Genomic DNA, 19331 nt, shown 5'->3' with positions numbered 1-19331 from the left:
GATGTTGAGTGCCAGGTTGTTGCTACGGCACCATTCCACTAGTTGGCATATCTCACTCCTATACACCCTCTCGTCACCACCTGAGATTCTACCAAGAATGGCTGTATCGTCAGCAAATTTGTAGATGGTATTTGAGCTATGGCTAGCCACACAGTCATGTGTATACAGAGAGTAGAGCAGTGGGCTAAGCACACACCCCTGAGGTGCGCCAGTGTTGATCATCAGCGAAGAGGCTATGTTATCACCAATCCTCACAGACTGTGGTCTTCCGGTTAGGAAGTCCAGGATCCAATTACAGAGAGAGATAGAGGCCCAGGTTCTGCAACTTCTCTCTGTTTTCCTCTTCCTCAGCCCTATCACTCTGGTTCCCATCCCCCGGCCAAATTAGTTTAAACCCTCCCTAACAGCTCTATTAAATGTGCCCGCTAGGATATTGGACCCCTTTAGGTTTAGGGTGTAATCCATCTAATTGTGATAGTACTCAATGAAATAAACAAACATGATTGAACCACTGGATTTCCAGGCAAGTTGCTTTGTCTTCAAACTTCCCAAGTATTTTCCCAATGCTTTTCTCTGATACAATCCAACAATATTTCTATTTACAGTCAGCTGCATATTCTTATCTCTCTCTGCAGACAAAGAATAATCATTCTTAGAGGGTTAAGCAAGATTCTGAAATAAAACTATGAAAACTAGAGCTTACAGGGAATGGTATGAAAAATAAAAAACATCCAGTGTGTGGTAGTTCTGTGAGCGAAAATGCCTTGTTAATGAGAGGGGTCAGAGGAGAATGGCCAGATTTGGTCAAGCTGACAGGAAGGTGACAGTAATTCAAATAATCACAAATTACAACATTGCTGTGCAGAAGAGCATTTCTGAATGCACAACACATCAAACCTTGAAGTGGATGGGCTACAGCAGCAGAATACCACAACCATACACTCAATGGCCATTCTATTAGGTACAGGTGATATCTAATAAAGTGGCCACTGACTGTATATAGCTTCCTTCCATCCTATAACCATTTTATGATTCTATTTGATACTAGGATCCAAAAACTGAACGCATAATTGTATTTACCTTTACAGCAGATGTAATGTTTGAGCAGTCATTAAATCCTTGGGATATTATCATACCCAATCTTCTGTCAAAATCTGCAATTGTATTTTGAAAAACTTTGTAATCTTCTTCAAAATTCTGTTTGTAAATGCATCAAAATAAAACAATAAGTTTTTATCTGTGGTCAAATATCCAAACTAAAATATATTTAAATTTTTGTTTAGGTAATAAAACTGAAGTTATTTTCTAAATGAATGGGCTAGGACGTGCTGAATCATTCCTGCTTCCCAGAATTACTGCCTATTATTGGTCCTTATTCACATTTCCCTGGGGTTGATGAGAAGAGTCAACTTTACTGGTCCTCCATAGCCAGGAATCCTGCAATGCTTCAAACTGGACTATCTTTTGATGGCAAGAAATAGAGGACCAGCCCACAGAATGCCTCACAGACAGACAGCAAAGCTGGGACAAAGCTTTGCTAGCTGTGAAAGCGCTGAAGGATTTTAATAATCTTTTAAAAGTCTTTGACATTCAGAAGTAATTAAAAACTCAAAATAAATAATTTTAAAAACAATTATTTGGTACCTGAATAGTGACTGAATACCAGATCAAACTTGCACAAACATAAATAGGCATGGTTTATTAAGGCACAGCAAGTTCAGTACACATCCTGAGAAATGATCTAATTCATACAAGAGTTTCACAGCACTGACAAATTCTACATTTGAAAGGGGCACGAAAACAAATAGAAATACTACTCACAATAATTAACTGAAAACGCTACACATACGCAAACATGAAGAAATCAGCAGATGCTGGAAATTCAAGCAACACACACAAAATGCTGGTGGAACACAGCAGGCCAGGCAGCATCTATAAGAAGAAGTACAGTCGACGTTTTGGGCCGAGACCCTTTGTCAGGACTAACTGAAAGAAGAGATAGTAAGAGATTTGAAAGTGGGACGGGGAGGCAGAGATCCGAAATGATAGGAGAAGACAGGAGGGGGAGGGATGAAGCTAAGAGCTGGAAAGTTGATTGGCAAAAGGGATACAAGGCTGGAGAAGGGAGAGGATCATGGGATGGGAGGCCTAGGGAGAAAGAAAGAAGGAGAAGGGGGAGGGGAGCACCAGAAGAAGATGGAGAGCAGGCAAGGAGTTATTGTGTGTGTGTGTGTGTGTGAGAGAGAGAGAGAGAGAGAGAGAGGAGAGAGAAAGAGAGCAGAGAGAGAGAATAATTAATTAATTAATTAAGAATGGGGTAAGAAGGGGAGGAAGGGCATTAACAGAAGTTACAGAAGTCGAGATTCTCAAGGACGCGCTCATGGAGTGAAGTTAATTCTTGGCTTCGCTCCATTACCGTTTCATTTTATATTCATGAGCACCTTTACTTAATCTACTTTTATGTACACTAAAAGACTCATACAACAGAATTTTTTTTCCTTCTCTTTTGTGTAAGTTTGGATTCTGAATCTTGAAGAACTGAGTAAAGAACCAAGTACAAAATCTAAACTTCGAGACACTAAATCTGCAAAAGATGCCGATGGCGATGGGAAAAGGAAACCCGATCCCAAACCACCTGAATTAACCTACGAAACAATGATAAATTTGCTCCATGAACAATCGGAAGAAATACGCCGATATGTCAGAGAAGAAATTAAATCAATTACGGATTCAATTAATGTTCTGGATCATGGAGTTACGTGTCAAAAAAACAAGCTTACCGATTTGGAGGAGGAAGCGCGGAACAGAGATCGAAAAATTGAGAGTTTGGAATTAAAAGTCTCTTCGAAAGACAATCAGCTGGTGAGTCTTAAATTCAAGATTATTGATCTTGAAAACTGATCCAGATGACAGAACTTACGTTTAATTGGTCTTCCTGAGGATGTCGAGGATGGAGATCCTACAGTATTCTTTTCTAAACTGGCTGCGTCCAGCTCTGAATTCCTGGATGATCCTTCATTGCTTGATTGTGCTCATCGTATTTCACATCGAAAACCAGATTCTGAATCTAAACCTAGACCCATAATTATCCGATTTCATGATGCTCATGTTAAAGAGCAATTAATTCCAGTTGCCTGAAAGCAGGGAATGATTAAATTTCAAGATCATCAGTTCCGATTATTTGAGGATTTCAGTCCCTAAGTGATGACAGCGCAACTGGCTTTCAAATCTCTGATGTCAGAATGCTACCAAAAAGGTCTCAAACCAGCGTTACTGTATCCTGCGTGTCTAAGAATTTCTCCTCCGAACACTCAGCGACGCTTCTTCAATTCTACAAGTGCTGCTCGAAGTTTCTTGGATGAACTTGAATCAGATGCCACAGTGTAATTTTTGCTCGATTCATGCAATATTGGGTTTTGATTCTTCTGTTTTTTCCAAACCTATAATACATTTATGAAGATTGACCTCCACAAGTTTAAGTTTTCTGGTTTCGATTGGTAGTGTTAGTATTTTTTTTCATATTTTACCAAAATTTTCCTTTATTAGTGGATTTGTTCTTTTTTCCTTTCCTTTTAATTTCTGAATTTATAAGTTTATGATTTCCGAAAGTTATTATCGGACGGATTTTTAAATCTCTTATTTTATGAGGGGGAATATTAAGTTTTTTTTCGCCATCATGGCGTTTTGTCTTCTTCTTCCCACAATACCTTTTGTTTTTTATTATTCCGCCATTTTTTTGGGTTCCTCGTCCCATAATACGTTTTCTTTTCCGGATGAGCTTTTTTCCATTTAACTACCGTACTCTTCCTTACAAATATTCAATATTCAATTATTTTATAGCATGTATTGGTATCTTTTGTTTTTTTTAGTGTATTTGTTAAGTTTTTGACTTTCTTGTTGTCACTGCGTAGTTTTTTTTCTTTTGTTTCGGATCGTTGGTGCTCTTCTTAACAACATATATTTTGTGAGTTGCCTTCTTGAGAAATGGGGGTAGAATTAGTGTTAGTTAGCTTTCTGGCTTCTTCTTGGCCTAGTTCAGAGTTTTTCTGAGTGGTGGGTGAGGGGACTTTTACTTTTACTATTAGCTTTTTCAATCGGGCTAATCAAGAACTACAAAAATGTCTGCAGTGTCGTAACTTCCGTTTCCTTTTCAAACGCTGGTCCCTCTTCCAATTTCATGAGTTTACACTTTGGTTAGCTCTTTACATACCAAAAGGCTGATTTTCAGTAATTATGGCTCAGAGGATTAATTTTGTTTCTTGCAATACAAATGGATTAAACCATCCGATTAAAAGAAAAAAGATTTTTAAAATATTCTAAAGAATGAATGTGCATATTATTTTTGCTCAAGAAACTCGTGAGGAAAGTGGATAATCAGCGCTTTTTTAAGTTTTGGAAGGAAGAACAATATCATTCAAACTCCCAAGCTAAAGTGAAAGGAGTTTTTATAGATTCCTCAATTGCATTTGTGCATCAGGATACTCTCTCTGACCCAAATGGCAGATTTTTGATAATTACTGGTTTACTTTTTAACAGAAAAGTTGTTATGGTTAATGTTTATGCCCCAAATGTCGATTATCCAGAATTTTAAAGCAATTATTTACCTCCTTTCCTAATTTAAATGATTATATGTTGATAATGGGTGGTGATTTTAATTATTGTTTAAATCCTTCGATGGATAAATTTATGTCTACTCAGGCTTTACCAAGCAATTCAGTTACTCTTATCAACTCATTCCTGATCTATTCAGGAATTTCAGAGATCTGGAGATTTCTACATCCTCAGGATAAAGAATTTTCATTCTTCTCATACATACATCATACTTATTCTAGGATTGACATATTTTTTATAGACTCTCATTTAATTCCTTCCGTGATTGATTGTAACTATGACATTATTGCTATTTCTGATCATGCACCTTTGTATCTCTCTATCAAGTTAACGGACATACCATCTAATGCTAGACAATGGCGTTTTAATTCTACTTTGCTTCAAGATTCGTATTTTGTAAAATTTATTAAAGATCAGATTGATTTCTTTTTTTCAACTAATGATACGGATGAAGTTTCCAGTGGAGTTATATGGAATACGCTTAAAGCATATATTCGTGGTCAAATTATTTCTTACTCTGCTGGATTGAAAAATCATGTTAAGAATGAAACACTTCTGTTGATTGATAAGATCAAAGATATTGATAAAAAATATGCCAATGCTCACAATGAGGAGCTTTACAAACAGAGAGTCAAACTTCAAATGCAGCATAGTTTACTCTTAACATCGTCAATTGAAAACCAACTGATGAAATCAAGAGCTGAGTTTTATATACACAGTGATAAATCTGGTAAATTATTAGCTAATCAATTAAAAACAGATTCGGTCAAAAATCAAATTATTAAAATTCGTAAATCTGATCACACGCTGACAGTCGATCATGACGAGATAAATAAATCTTTTCAAGAATTTTATACATCTGTATATCAGTCAGAATTTGCTCAAGATCTCAATGAGATGTATGACTTTTTAAGGAAATTGAACTTTCCGAAGTTGACGTCCGAAGAACGTTTAAAATTAGAAATACCTATTACGGATGAAGAAATAAAGAGTACTATTTCTTCAATGAATTCTGGTAAATCACCCAGCCCAGATGGTTATACTGTAGAATTTTTTTAAGTCTTTTTCTTCCATTCTTTCTCCTTGGTTGTGCAGAATTTTTAAAGATGCAATTAGTACAGGCAAACTACCACAATCATTTTATGGAGCCTCTATTGCCCTAATTTTAAAAAAAAATAGGGATCCTACCGATTGTGCATCATATAGACCGATATCTTTGCTGAATGTAGATTCTAAAATTTTTTCTAAAATATTAGCATCTAGGTTAGAAAAGGTATTACATCAAATTATTTCTGAGGATCAAACTGGTTTTATTAAAAATCATTATTCATCTTTTAATATTAGGAGATTATTGAATATTGTTTATACTACTTCACTTAAAACTCCAGAATGTGTCATTTCATTAGATATTGAGAAAGCCTTTGATAGAGTTGAATGCCATACTCATTCAGTACGCTTGAGATGTTTAACTTCAGTCTGATATTTATAGCAACACACATCAAAGTTGCTGGTGAACGCAGCAGGCCAGGCAGCATCTGTAGGAAGAGGTGCAGTCGACGTTTCAGGCCGAGATCCTTTGGCCTGAAACGTCGACTGCACCTCTTCCTACAGATGCTGCCTGGCCTGCTGCGTTCACCAGCAACTTTGATGTGTGTTGCTTGAATTTCCAGCATCTGCAGAATTCCTGTTGTTGTCCGATATTTATATCTTGGATTGAACTGATATATCATACCCCTCTAGCTTCGGTTTTTACTAATAATCAAAGATCTCCCTTTTTTCGATTATTTCGTGGTACTAGACAGGGTTGTCCTTTAAGTCCCTTATTATTTGATGTCGCTTTAGAACCCCTAGCAATTGCTATCCGAGATTCACCAAATATTTTAGGTATTATTTTTGGGAATGAGATACATAAGCTATCATTCTATGCTGATGATTTATTACTATATATTTCTGACCCAGAGAAATCCATCCCTGCATTCTTACCTTTGTTGGCCAAGTTTAGCAAATTTTCTGGCTATAAACTGAATCTTAATAAGAGTGACTTTTTCCGCTGAACATGCAGGTTCCAAATTATAAATCCTTACCATTTAGATTGGTTACTGATTATTTTACTTATTTAGGAGTAAAAATCACCAAGAAGCATAAGGATTTATTTAAGGCTAATTTTTTTCCTTTATTTGATCAGATTAAATGTTTGTTTACCAAATGGTCACCAATGACGTTGTCTTTAATTGGTCCGATCAACACCGCCAAGATGATGATTTTACCTAAGTTTCTATATTTATTTCAAGCATTGCCTATCTTTATTCCGAAATCCTTTTTTGATAATGTTGATTCAAAAATTTCTTCATATATATGGCAGAATAAAAATCCTAGACTAGGTAAAAGATACTTACAGAAGCCCAAAAAGGAGGGTTGTTTAGCATTGCCAAACTTTAGATTTTATTATTGGGCAATTAATATGTTACTTAAAAATTGGGACATGGAATTGGGATACAGTTTCAAGTCCACAATGGGTTAATCTTGAATGCAAATCCATTTCAGGGTTTTCATTAGTTTCTATTTTAGGGTCTCCGCTTCCTTTTGGTTTTTCTAAAGTGAACAAACATATGGATAACCCAATAGTTAAATACACTCTTCGAATATGGTTTTAGTTTCGAATATTTTTTGGATTGAATCAATTTATTTTAGCAAGCCCTATTCTACCTAATTTTCTTTTTCAACCTTCTTTTTTGGATCAAGCCTATCTAGTCTGGAAAACAAAAGGTATAATATGTTTTTCTGATTTATTTTTGGGTAATTGTTTCATGTCTTTTGAACAATTATCTAATAAATATAATTTACCTAGATCCCATTTCTTTAGATACTTGCAGATTAGAAACTTTTTAAATACTGTCCTTAATACCTTTCCGATTTCATACCCATCGGATAAATTGGAAAGAATTTTAGATTTAAATCCTTTTCAGAAAGGTTCAAGAGCAATTATTTATAATATGATTATGAAAATAAATCCAGATGTATCGAATTCAATCAAGAACAACAGGGAAAGGGAACTTAAGCTTATTTTACCTATAGAGAAATGGCAAAAAATTCTTCAATTAGATAATTCTTCTTCTATATGTGCTAAACATGCGTTGATACAGTTTAAAGTAGTACACAGAGCTCATATGTCCAAGGATAAATTAGCTCGCTATTACTCTCATATAAGTCCTGTATGTGACAGATGTCATTCTGAGACAGCTTCGTTAACTCACATGTTTTGGTCATGCCCTTTGCTGAAGAAATACTGGGACCATACCTTTGATATTATTTCAATTGTTCTGAATACTGATTTACAACCCCATTTTATTACTGCAATCTTTTGTTTACCAATGATAGAACAACATCATCTGACTCCCACAGCTTGTCGGATGATTGCTTTTGTTACACTAATGGCTAGAAGATCCATACTACTGAATTGGAAAGAGATTAATCCTCCTACTACATTTTAATGGTTTTCGCAAACTATGTCATTTAAATTTAGAAAAAAATAGAAGCGTCATTTACGATCCTTCTATTAAATTTGAAGAGATTTAGAGACCATTTATTCAATACTTTCATATGATGTAATTTGACCCTTTCCAATTCTACTTTGTTATTCTATATACGGGGAAAGGAGTGGAGTTAACGACACTAATGGTCTTATCTGAGATATCATAATAGCCCATTCTTTTTCTTTTTGTTAGTTTAGTTTTCTTTTAGTTGGTTTAGATTTTTTTTTCTTTGGGAAATTTTTTTTCTTTTTTTTTCTCTTTTTTCATGATTTTTTTTTCTATTTTTACCTTATATTTCCCTATATTAGAGTTGTACTTTTTTGAGATTTTGGGAGGCTCATGAATTATGTGTCAATTGAAGTTATATTTGTATAAATTATTTTTTCAATAATGTAATCCCAATTTCTCTGTATCTATTTCTCTGTAATGTATATGATGCTGAAACTAAAAAAAAGATTGAAAAAGAAAGAGAAGTCAATGTTCATGCCATCAGGTTGGAGGCTACCCAGACGGAATATAAGGTGTTGTTCCTCCAACCTGAGTGTGGCTTCATCTTGGCAGTAGAGGAGGCCATGGATAGACATATCAGAATAGGAATGGGATGTGGAATTAAAATGTGTGGCCACTGGGAGATCCTGCTTTCTCTAGCGGACAGGGTGTAGATGTTCAAGATGAAGCCACACTCAGGTTGGAGGAACAACACCTTATATTCCGTCTGGGTAGCCTCCAACCTGATGGCATGAACATTGACTTCTCTAACTTCCATTAATGCCCTCTTCCCTTTCTTACCCCATCCCTTATTTATTTATTTATTTCCCCCTTATATTCTTTCTCTCTTTTTTCTTTTTCTGTCCCTCTCACAATAACTCCTTGCCTGCTCTCCATCTTCCTCTGGTGCTCCCCTCCCCCTTTCTTTCTCTCTAGGCCTCCCGTTCCATGATCCTCTTCCTTTTCCAGCCTTGTATCCCTTTTGCCAATCAACTTTCTAGCCCTTAGCTTCATCCCTCCCCTCCTGTCTTCTCTTATCATTTCCGATCTCCGCCTCCCCCTCCCACTTTCAAATCTCTTACTATCCCTTCTTTCAGTTAGTCCTGACAAAGGGTCTTGGCCTGAAATGTCGACTGTACTTCCTCCTACAAACACTACATATATCTGCTTTAGCAACCCTCACCGATATTAACTGCTATCTATGCAGCCTTCGCCCAGATCTCCTCAGTTTCCCACACATCTGCTGTCATCCCATCCCCCTCTCAACATAATAGGGATAAAGCTTCCCTTGTCCTCATCTACCACCTTGTGAGCCTCCATATCCAACACATTATTCTCTACAACCTCCACCATCTCCAAATGGATCCCACTACCAAGCACATCTTCCCCTCCCCTTCTGTCTCTGCAGCGCCCTTGTCAGCTAATCCCACCCCATCATCCACCCTCTAGGCATTTACCCCTGCAACCACACTAAATGTAATACCTGCTCCTTAAACCTCTCCCTCACAACTATTCAAGGGCCTAAACTGTGCTTCCAGGTGAGATAGCACTTCTTCACTTTCTTCTTCTTGCCTTGCTCTTGGCTCTTGACTTTTAACAGCGGGTGGCAGTCCAACTTAAAGGTGTATTACCGCTACCAACTGGACTGCAGTGTGGTGTAGAGAGTTAGAAAATAAAACCCCTACTAGTTCTTTATCAACTGAAAACTAAATTATCCTAAAAAGCCCTATAGATTTTAAATAATGAAAGACAATATTGTGAATTGACGTTAAGTCACTTCCATAACTTGGTAAAGTTTTTAAATGAAAACTGTCAACCCCCACAGCTAGTAGTGCTGCCTGCATTTGTTTTGTTTCAACCTTGTATGTTTCACATTGTAAAAGAATGTGTTCAACTGTTTCATAATGATGACAACATCTACATAGCCCAGAGTGATGTTTTCAACAAGATACAAGTAATAATTAAGCATAGTATGCCCAATTCTAAGTTGAGTCAATATAATTCCTTCCCTTTTTGTCTTGCCCCCTTCTCCCATCAATCCAATGGTTTTATGTAGTCTGTAAAGGTGTCTCCCCTTATGCTCATTATCCCACAGGTCTTGCCATAATCCCTTAATTCTTAGCCCCACCAACCCCTTAGCTTCTGGTTTGCTAAGTGGAAGATCTATATCCACAGATGAACTTTTAACAGCCTTTTTGGCCAAACAATCAACCCACTCATTCCCCTCAACACCTCTATGTGCAGGAACCCATAGGAAGAGGACGTGTAGACCAATACTTTGATTATAAAATAAGGTTTGAAGAGCTTCCAACAGTAAATCAGACCTACTGCAAGAATGACCTGTTTTAAAACTAGTCAAAACTGAAAAAAAATCTGAACAAATTATAACTGCAAAGACAGATTTCCTCCATCCACTGTAAGCCCAAAATGATGGCAACCAGTGATTAACATATCACAATAATTCTCCTTAACATACTGATAAACCAACAGACTCTTGGACACATCAGGCTCCTTGGATTTCAATAAATTATGTAACCTAAAATCAGCTAAAGCCATTGGAAAAAACCATGGTGGAGTTACCAGAAAAGCTACAGTGGGACAAATTACATAATCCAGCAAACCCATATTCCTAGCGTGATGGAACCTAGCCGCCCAAAGCTAAAAACACTCTTCTTGTGATGTTCCCAACAGTCTTCCAACACACTTATAACAGGGTGATCATTCCTCTGCCCGTTCAAGTTAATCCAGTATGTTAACAACAACTTCATCCTCTGCAACTGTAAGGGTAATTGTCCCATTTCAACCAGTAAAGCTGAAACAGGAGATGGCCTTACTGCACCACAACACAGTCTTAAAGCCTGAGCTTGTATCACATCCAAGCATTTTAAATTTGAAGATAAAGCTGATCCATAAGCCACACAGCCATAATCAAATACCGATCTAAACATACAAATATATAAAGTCAACGGAGATTTTCATGTAGCATCCCAAGAATACCCACATAGACACCCAAGGATATTTAATGCCCCTTTACATTTGTCAATTACCTTACTGATACGGTGCTTCCATGTTAGCCTATTATCCCGCCACATGCCAAGAAATCTTACCACTAGCACTTCTTCAAGTGTTTGACTATAAAATTTCAAATTGAGTGCAGGTCTATTGATCCTCTTTGTAAAACATATAACTTGTACTTTAGCTCCAGAAAGCTTAAAACCCCATGTATTTGCCCACTGTTCGACCTTATTAATTGCTCATTGCATGCTATATACAGTTAAATTGATTTTTTTCCTCTGATTCATAAAGCTCCATCATTTGCAAAAAGTAATTTACCCATCCCAATGCCTATCTCAGAGGAAATATCATTAAACATAATATTAACCATTAAAGGGCTGTAAATACTGCCTTGTGGAATACTATTCTTAACTCATGGAAGCACAAATATACCTTTCCTACCCTTACCTGCATAGACCGTCCAAATAAGAAAATTATATGGCCCTCCTCCCACTCCTAATTTCCATAATTTAATCAAAAGACCCTCCCTCCATAACATATATGCTTTTTCTATATCAAAAAATATTGTTATTACAACTTCTTTATTTACCTGTGCTTTCCTAATATCATCTTCCAAACATAAAACTGAATTCAATGTCATTATATCCTTCCGAAATCTGCTCCAAAATATAATTCAACCATTCTACTACCATACGTTCCGTAAGTTTACACAAATAGGACATTAATGATAGTGGTCTATAACTAGAAGGATCCGTTGGGGGTTTTCCAGGTTTTAGAATAGGTACTACCACTGCCATTTTCCATGAAAAGAGAAGATAGCCTAAATTCCAAATATGATTCAGAAATTTTAATATCATCTTAAGAGAGTTATCAAACATATGTTTAAACATACAATAACATACATCATCCTTTCCTGGAGCTGTCTGACCTGTACAATTAATAGCTTTCAAAAATTCACACAAAGAAAACTCTACATCACTTATACTATCACTGCCATAGCTGGCTTCCAACACATTAAGGTATTCACTTAGAACCTTATCCCTACATTGTTTAGCCTCTTCACTTAAACTATCTTGATTATGAATTGCAGCAAATGTAGGACAGTAACTCAACCTTCTCTGTTTCAGTAACAATCATATTACCTTCTTTATTCAATACTGGAATGTTATTAGTCCTATGAATTCCCCCCCCCCCATTTTTTTAATCATTCCCCAAACATCTCCAAGTCTAATACTCCTTGAAATATGACCTCCATTAAACCTTTATTGCAACCTTCACTACTTTCCTCACCACGGCCTGTTCCCTTTTATACTTAATAAGGTCACTCGGAGACTGATACTTCTTAACTTTCCTAAGTGCCTTATTTCTCTCCCTAATTGTCTCTGCACACTCCTCAGTCCACCATTGTACAGCCTTTCTCCTATTAATGCCCTTTTTAATAGGAATCACTTCCACTGCAGCTTGATGAATAACGTGACATAATCTTTCATTGCAAAACTCCACATCATCCTCAACATTCAACCCTGGTAGACGTTCATCACATAAAACCTTAAATCTCTCCAACTTGCTTTACCAAAATTTCACCTTTTTAAAGTGGCCTCCTGTCCCCTATATAAATCCACACCCAAGCTTATAGATTCAGGAAAAGGATCACTTCCCAATGTTTCATCTCCCATGACATCCCACTCACTCACTCCAGCCAGAAAGTTCGAAACTAAAGTTATATCTATAGCCATTTCAGAACTAAGAACATTAAACCTTGTGTCTCTCCCATCATTGAAACACACAAGATGTGAAATATCTAAAAGTTCTTCTACAATCAAACCATTACCATGATACTGCGAACAACCCCACAGTGAACTATGTGCATTAAAATCCCCACACCACACAACCCTTAGTAAGCTAGAGCTACATATGCTTTCCAGCAAATCAATCGAGAGCTTTTGACAAGGGTTATAAAGAATAACCACTTTAATAACCTTATCTGTTGAATCAATACTTCTACTACTTCTTCTACTGCCTCATAGACTTCATTTACATCCACAACTTTATGCCCTATCCCTTTCTTTATAAAACTTGGAACATTACCCTCTCTACCAACTAATCTATCACGCCTAATTACAATATAATCCTGCAAAGAAAAACTTAAATCTGGTAACAACCAGGTTTCCTGAATACATAAAACATCAGATGGATTTGATAAATCAAAGGCAAACTTCTTAAAGTCTTGACCATCGGAAATCAAACTTCTCGCATTCCCCTGCAATATTCTTATGCCCATTATGTGCCTTCATAAGGAGTCTGAAATACAGATACCCCACCCATTACAGCTTCATTTACAGCTTCCCACATAACACCTGATATACCTGGATATTTTCCAGCAGCTTTCACAATAATTTTAATTTTCTCAGTACGACTAGATGTCTGAGCAGTAGAATTTACCACATCCATTATAAACACATAACTTTCATTTTATCAACTAAGTATCTTTAATAAGAGAAGCATGATGCCAACATATAGTCTCTGACTTCACAATCTATTCTCTGACTGGTGATACTTTATCAATGTTTGGTTTAACTTTTTGCACAACCTTTTCATAAGACACACCTAACTACTTTAACCTTTTGAACTTCAGCTACCTTCTTAAGCACGTCACATCTTCTATAAACTGCACTACGTTCTCCTCCGCAATTATAACAATTAAACTTTACACCTTCACGATCTTCATATTTATGTTCCCCACCACACTTACTACATCTTAGTTTTCCAGAACATACTGCCACAACATGCCCAAACCTCTGATATTTGTAACCTGGTCGGGCATGGCAGGGAGAGTTTTCTTCCTTCTCCCGTCTACGTGAGGTGTGGGACTTTCGAGAGACTTTGAACTTTTTTTTTACCATGCCCATGGCCTGTTCTTCATCAAGTTATGGTATTGCTTGCACTGTTGTAACTATACGTTATAATTATGTGGTTTTTGTCAGTTTTTCAGTCTTCATCTGTCCTGTGTTTCTGTGATATCACACCAGAGGAATATTGTATCATTTCTTAATGCATGCATTACTAAATGACAATAAAAGAAGACTGCATGTCCTCATAATCATAATCATAATCTAAGCGGAGGTGGAATATAAGCTCAAACATTATAACTAACATAACCCAAACTAACTTTATCGGGGAGCTTCACTTCATCAAAACATATCAATATAGATAAACTATCTATCCTTTCCCCATTTCTGACTATTACAATCTCTTTATCTCCTTAACCTTGCCTCCCAATAAATGAGATTTCATCTCTTCTATCGAAATCTCCACCGGAACACCTGTTATAATACCCCAACACCTCTATTTTCATTAGGCAAAATTAGTACTATCTTTTTGCCAAGTAAAGTGTTCAGTCGTAATGCCTTCTCACACTGCTTTTTATCCTTACAATTAACACCTTCCCTCCTCTTAAAGTACAAGCACAATCTATATTCCCTATGGCCGTTTTTAGATCTATAGTTAATTTAATGAGATTGATGGAGGGCAGCTGTTCCGGGTCAAATTTAAACAATACTTTAAAGTCTACTTTCCTCTTTTTAAAAAAAATCCATTCCTTCCTCTCCATCACTTGAAATCAGTCCAATATTATGCTTCATTTTCCGTTCTCCAGATCTGGATTCAACTTCATTCCAACCTCCTCCTGCCAACCCACCCTCACCCAAACCTTCCATTTGCGGTTCCTTTTCCAGATCCTCCAACTGGAACCTACACTATTTCCCAACGTCCCCACACCATTCACAGCCAGCACCACCAACTGCCACTCCTCGAGCCAGCTCTCTCTAGTAGCTGACTCCTCTCAACCAAGCCAAGCCAGCCACAACTTGAGATAGCACTTCACCTATGAACCTATTAGTATAATTTATTGTATCCAGTATTCAGGTGTGACCTGTTCTACATGATGAAACCCATTGCAAATTGGAGATTGCTTCATTGAGCTCCTTTGCTCTGTCCACCACAACAGACAAGATCTCCCAATGGTCAGCCATTTAAATTCTACTCCTCATTCCCACATTGACATACCTGCCCATAGCCTCATCTACACTTCATATTCTATCTTGGTAGTCTCCAATCTGACAACATCAAAATTGATTTAATTTCTAGTTACCACTCCTCCCTGTTTCCCCTCCCACTTTGTTCTACCTCATCCCTGTGGCCACTTCACCCCCTCTCTCCCTTCCCCCAACCTTATGACCTAGTCTCAGCTTCACCTTCACCTCTCTGGTTCCCCACATCCTTCACTTTATTCAATGGTCTACTGTCTTCTCTTATTAGATTTCTTTTTCTTCAGCCTTTTGCCCTTTCCACCTGTCACCTTCCAGCTTCAGATTTTATTCACCTTTTTCCCCATCCCCACCCTCCTGCATCCCCTCCTTTGAACAGTATTTACCTATCACCTGCCAGCTTGTGTTCTTCCCCTTCCCCTTTTAATCTGGCTTCTGCACTCTTCTTTTCTAATCCTGATGAAGTGTCTTGGCACGAAATGTAAATTGTTCATTTCCCTCCGCAGATGCCACCTGATCTGCTGAGTTACTCCAGCATTCAGAATAGTTGCTCCACATTTTCAGCAGCTGCAGTTTCTCATGTTCCAATACTTAAAATTGTTTTCAAATGTTTCAGCAAATTGTCTTTAATATCAATTCAGTACTGAGCTCCTTTCAATTCTGATATACCCTCAAAATACTTGAGTATCAGTAAGCAGCACACACAAAATGCTGGAGGAACTCAGCAAGCCAGACAGCATCTATGGAAAAGATTAAACAGTAATTTGTTTTGGGCTAAGACCCTTCATCAGGTCTGGAACGGGACAGAGCAGAAATCAGAATAAGATGGTATGGGGAAGGGAGGCAGAAGTACAAAGTAGCAGCTGATAGGTGAAACTGGGAGAGGGGGAGGGGTTGAAGTAAAGAGCTAGGAATTTGATTAGTGTAGGAGATAAAGGGCTGGAGAAGGGGGAATCTGATAGGAGAGGAAGAAGACCATGGAAGAAAGGAAAGGACAGGAAAGTTCACCAGAGAGAGGTGATGGGCAAATAAGAAGAGAAGATGTGAGAAAGAAACAAGACCGGGTATGGTGAAGGAGAGAAGGGAGGGCAATTATAGGAAGTTCAAGAAATTGATGTTCATGCCATTAGGTTGGAGATTGCCTGAGTGTGGCCTCATTGCGGCAATAGAGAAGGCCATGGACTGATGTGTTGGAATGAGAATAGAAACATAGAAACATAGAAAACCTACAGCACAATACAGGCCCTTCGGTCCACCAAGCTGTGCCGAACATGTCCTTACCTTAGAAATTACCTAGGGTTATCCATAGCCCTCTATTTTTCTGAGCTCCATGTACCTGTCCAGGAGTCTCTTAAAAGACCCTATTGTATCTGCCTCCACCACCGTCGCCAGCAGCCCATTCCACATACTCACCACTCTCTGCGTAAAAAACTTACCCCTGACATCTCCCTTCAAGAAGAAAGCCACATAATATCTACACCAAGACCATCAGGCTCAAAAACAGTTATTTTCTCCAAACAGCAAGGCTGATCAACACCTCCACTCACTAACCCATCTGTCATCCCTCACCACTACCACTTTATCATTTCATGTCAGAGTCACCTCATATATAATTACTCCTGTGCCTAGCATCACTTTATGAATATACATTCAATGTATATAAGCAATCTTGTGTATTTCTGTATTTATATTATGTATTTTTATTTTTTTATTGTTGTGTTCTTTATCTTATTGTGTTGTTTGTGCTGCATCAGATTAGGAAGGAGAATTGAAATAGGTGGCCAATGGCAAATCCCACTTTTTGTGGTGACAGAGCAGTGCTCGACGAAGCAGTCTCCCAATCTACGTCGGGTCTCACCAATATACAGGACCTTCCCCACTAATCTCCCACCCTCTCTCCTGGAACTTATCCTTGCAAGAGGAACAGGTGCCACCTCTACCTCTACACCTGCTCCTTCACTACCATTCAGGGCCCCAAACAGTCGTTCTGAGTGAGGCAATACTTCACTTATGAGTCTGTTGGGGTCATCTACTTTATCTGGTGTTCTGGTGTGCTCGTTTCCCCCTCACACCTTCTCTTCTTACGTGCCCTTCACATCCCTCTGGTGGTCTTCCCGTTCCATTTCTTCCACGGTCTTCTATCATCTCCTATCTGATACCCCCTTCTCAAGCCTTTTATCTATTTCACCAATTAACTTCCCAGCACTTTATTTACACCCTCTCCCTCTCCCGGTTTCACCTATCACCTGCTACTTTGTACTTCTTCCTCCCCTTCCCCCACCGTATTCTGACTCCTTCCCCCTTCCTTTCCAGTCCTGATGAAAGGTCTCGAACCGAAATGTCGACTGTTTACTCTTTTCCATAGATGCTGCCTGGCCTGCTGTGTTCATCCAGCATTTTGTGTGTGTTGCTTTGGATTTCCAGCCTATGCAGATTTTCTCGTGTTTGTGAGTATCAGTAAACTACTAATACCTTAATTGTTTAAATATGTCAGAGAAGCATTTCATCTCATTAAATTTTCCTTACATGTTCTTCTGGATCCAAAGGATTGTACTTGCCATCAGCAAAGATTTTAATGACTTCTAGAAACTCCATGTAGATTTGTTGTACCATTTGACCTAGGATATTTCCTCTCACTCCTCCAACTTCAATTTTTTCAAGCTTTAAGAACTCAACAGTAGTAGAAAATATCTCCTGTATAAAGACATCAAACTCTGAATAAGTTTAATGTACAACACTTAAGCAGAAAATTTAATGATGACTTTTGATATGAACTCCTTGTCTTTACAGCAGGAACCCATTGAGGCTATGAGCAAGCAGTGGAAATACCTAACATCCTCAATTGCCCATTCATCCGATCAAACATCCTAAGCCCCACCTGCAGATTGCATACAGGATTCTTCAGCTGACTCAGAACCTACTGAACTCACATTAAGCAAGTATGCCTCAACCATGAGGGGCTTATTTAGAAGAAGAGGAGCAAATGTTTCTGCCACCTTTGTTGCTTTACCTTACATTTCCCATTTTACTTAGGCACAATACACAATATGAAGTAGTCAAATAAGCACTGTTGAATTTATATCACTACAGAGAATATTTTAAGGCAGATATGTTGAATATTGACATTCAATAACCAACCCTCACTTCTTCTGGCAAGTTAAGTAAGAATATATTAGGCAAATGCAGCAATTTCCAATTAGATGCACATGTGATAGCCGAATATTTGCATCCAATTTACATTTTTACTATATGGATATAAGTAACGATATACATGAGAACTAGAAATACTGAGTTGATTAAGATCATAATTTTTTAAATGTTGTTTTAGAAAATAAATTGCTTTTTTCATATGAAGCACATCCACCCCACCATCCTCTCACTACCACTACTTCCATATCAGCTACTCCTCGCCACAGCCCCTCAGCACCTTTCATCCCCCCCCAAGCACTGCCACTTTTCACTTACACTCCACACCTCATACCTACACTGACACAGTTGCTGTCCCACTGTTTTCATATGCCCTACTGCTACCTGGAAGAGTTCATTTTGCCAAGGGCCACATTGTCACTTTATCATTTCCTGTCAGAATCTCTTTATGTGTAGCTACTCCTGCACCCAGCATCACTTTATGTACGAACAATTAGTCTATATGCATACTGTATATAAGCTAATCTTATGTATATAAGGCCACAATCAACAGGTAATTGTTAATAGGCTTGCTTTTACATTTATATTTACTGTGTTTTTAAATGCAGCATTGGATTTGGAGTAACAATCACTTAGATCTCCTTTACACATGTGTACAATAAACAATTTTGAATCTTGTATCTTATTCTACAAGACTGAATAAAACTGATGAAGCCAGACTGTATTGGACCTGGTTTGTCCCTTATGCTAGCTCCATGGCTACACTAATCACATGGTCACTGTCATGCCTTCTTTGTAATTGCATCAATATGTTGGCCCCAGGATAAATCTTCAGAGATGTTGACTCCTGGGAACTTGAAACTGCTCACCCTTTCCTCTGCTGATCTCTTGATGAGGACTTGTGTGTGTTCCTTCAATTTCCCCTTCCTGAAGTCTACAATCAATTCCTTGGTCTCAGAGACATTGAATGCTAGGTTGTTGTTGCAACACC

Source organism: Mobula birostris, chromosome 24, assembly GCF_030028105.1.
Source record: "Mobula birostris isolate sMobBir1 chromosome 24, sMobBir1.hap1, whole genome shotgun sequence".
Lineage (NCBI taxonomy): Eukaryota > Metazoa > Chordata > Chondrichthyes > Myliobatiformes > Myliobatidae > Mobula > Mobula birostris.
Note: the sequence above shows the minus strand (reverse complement) of the source record.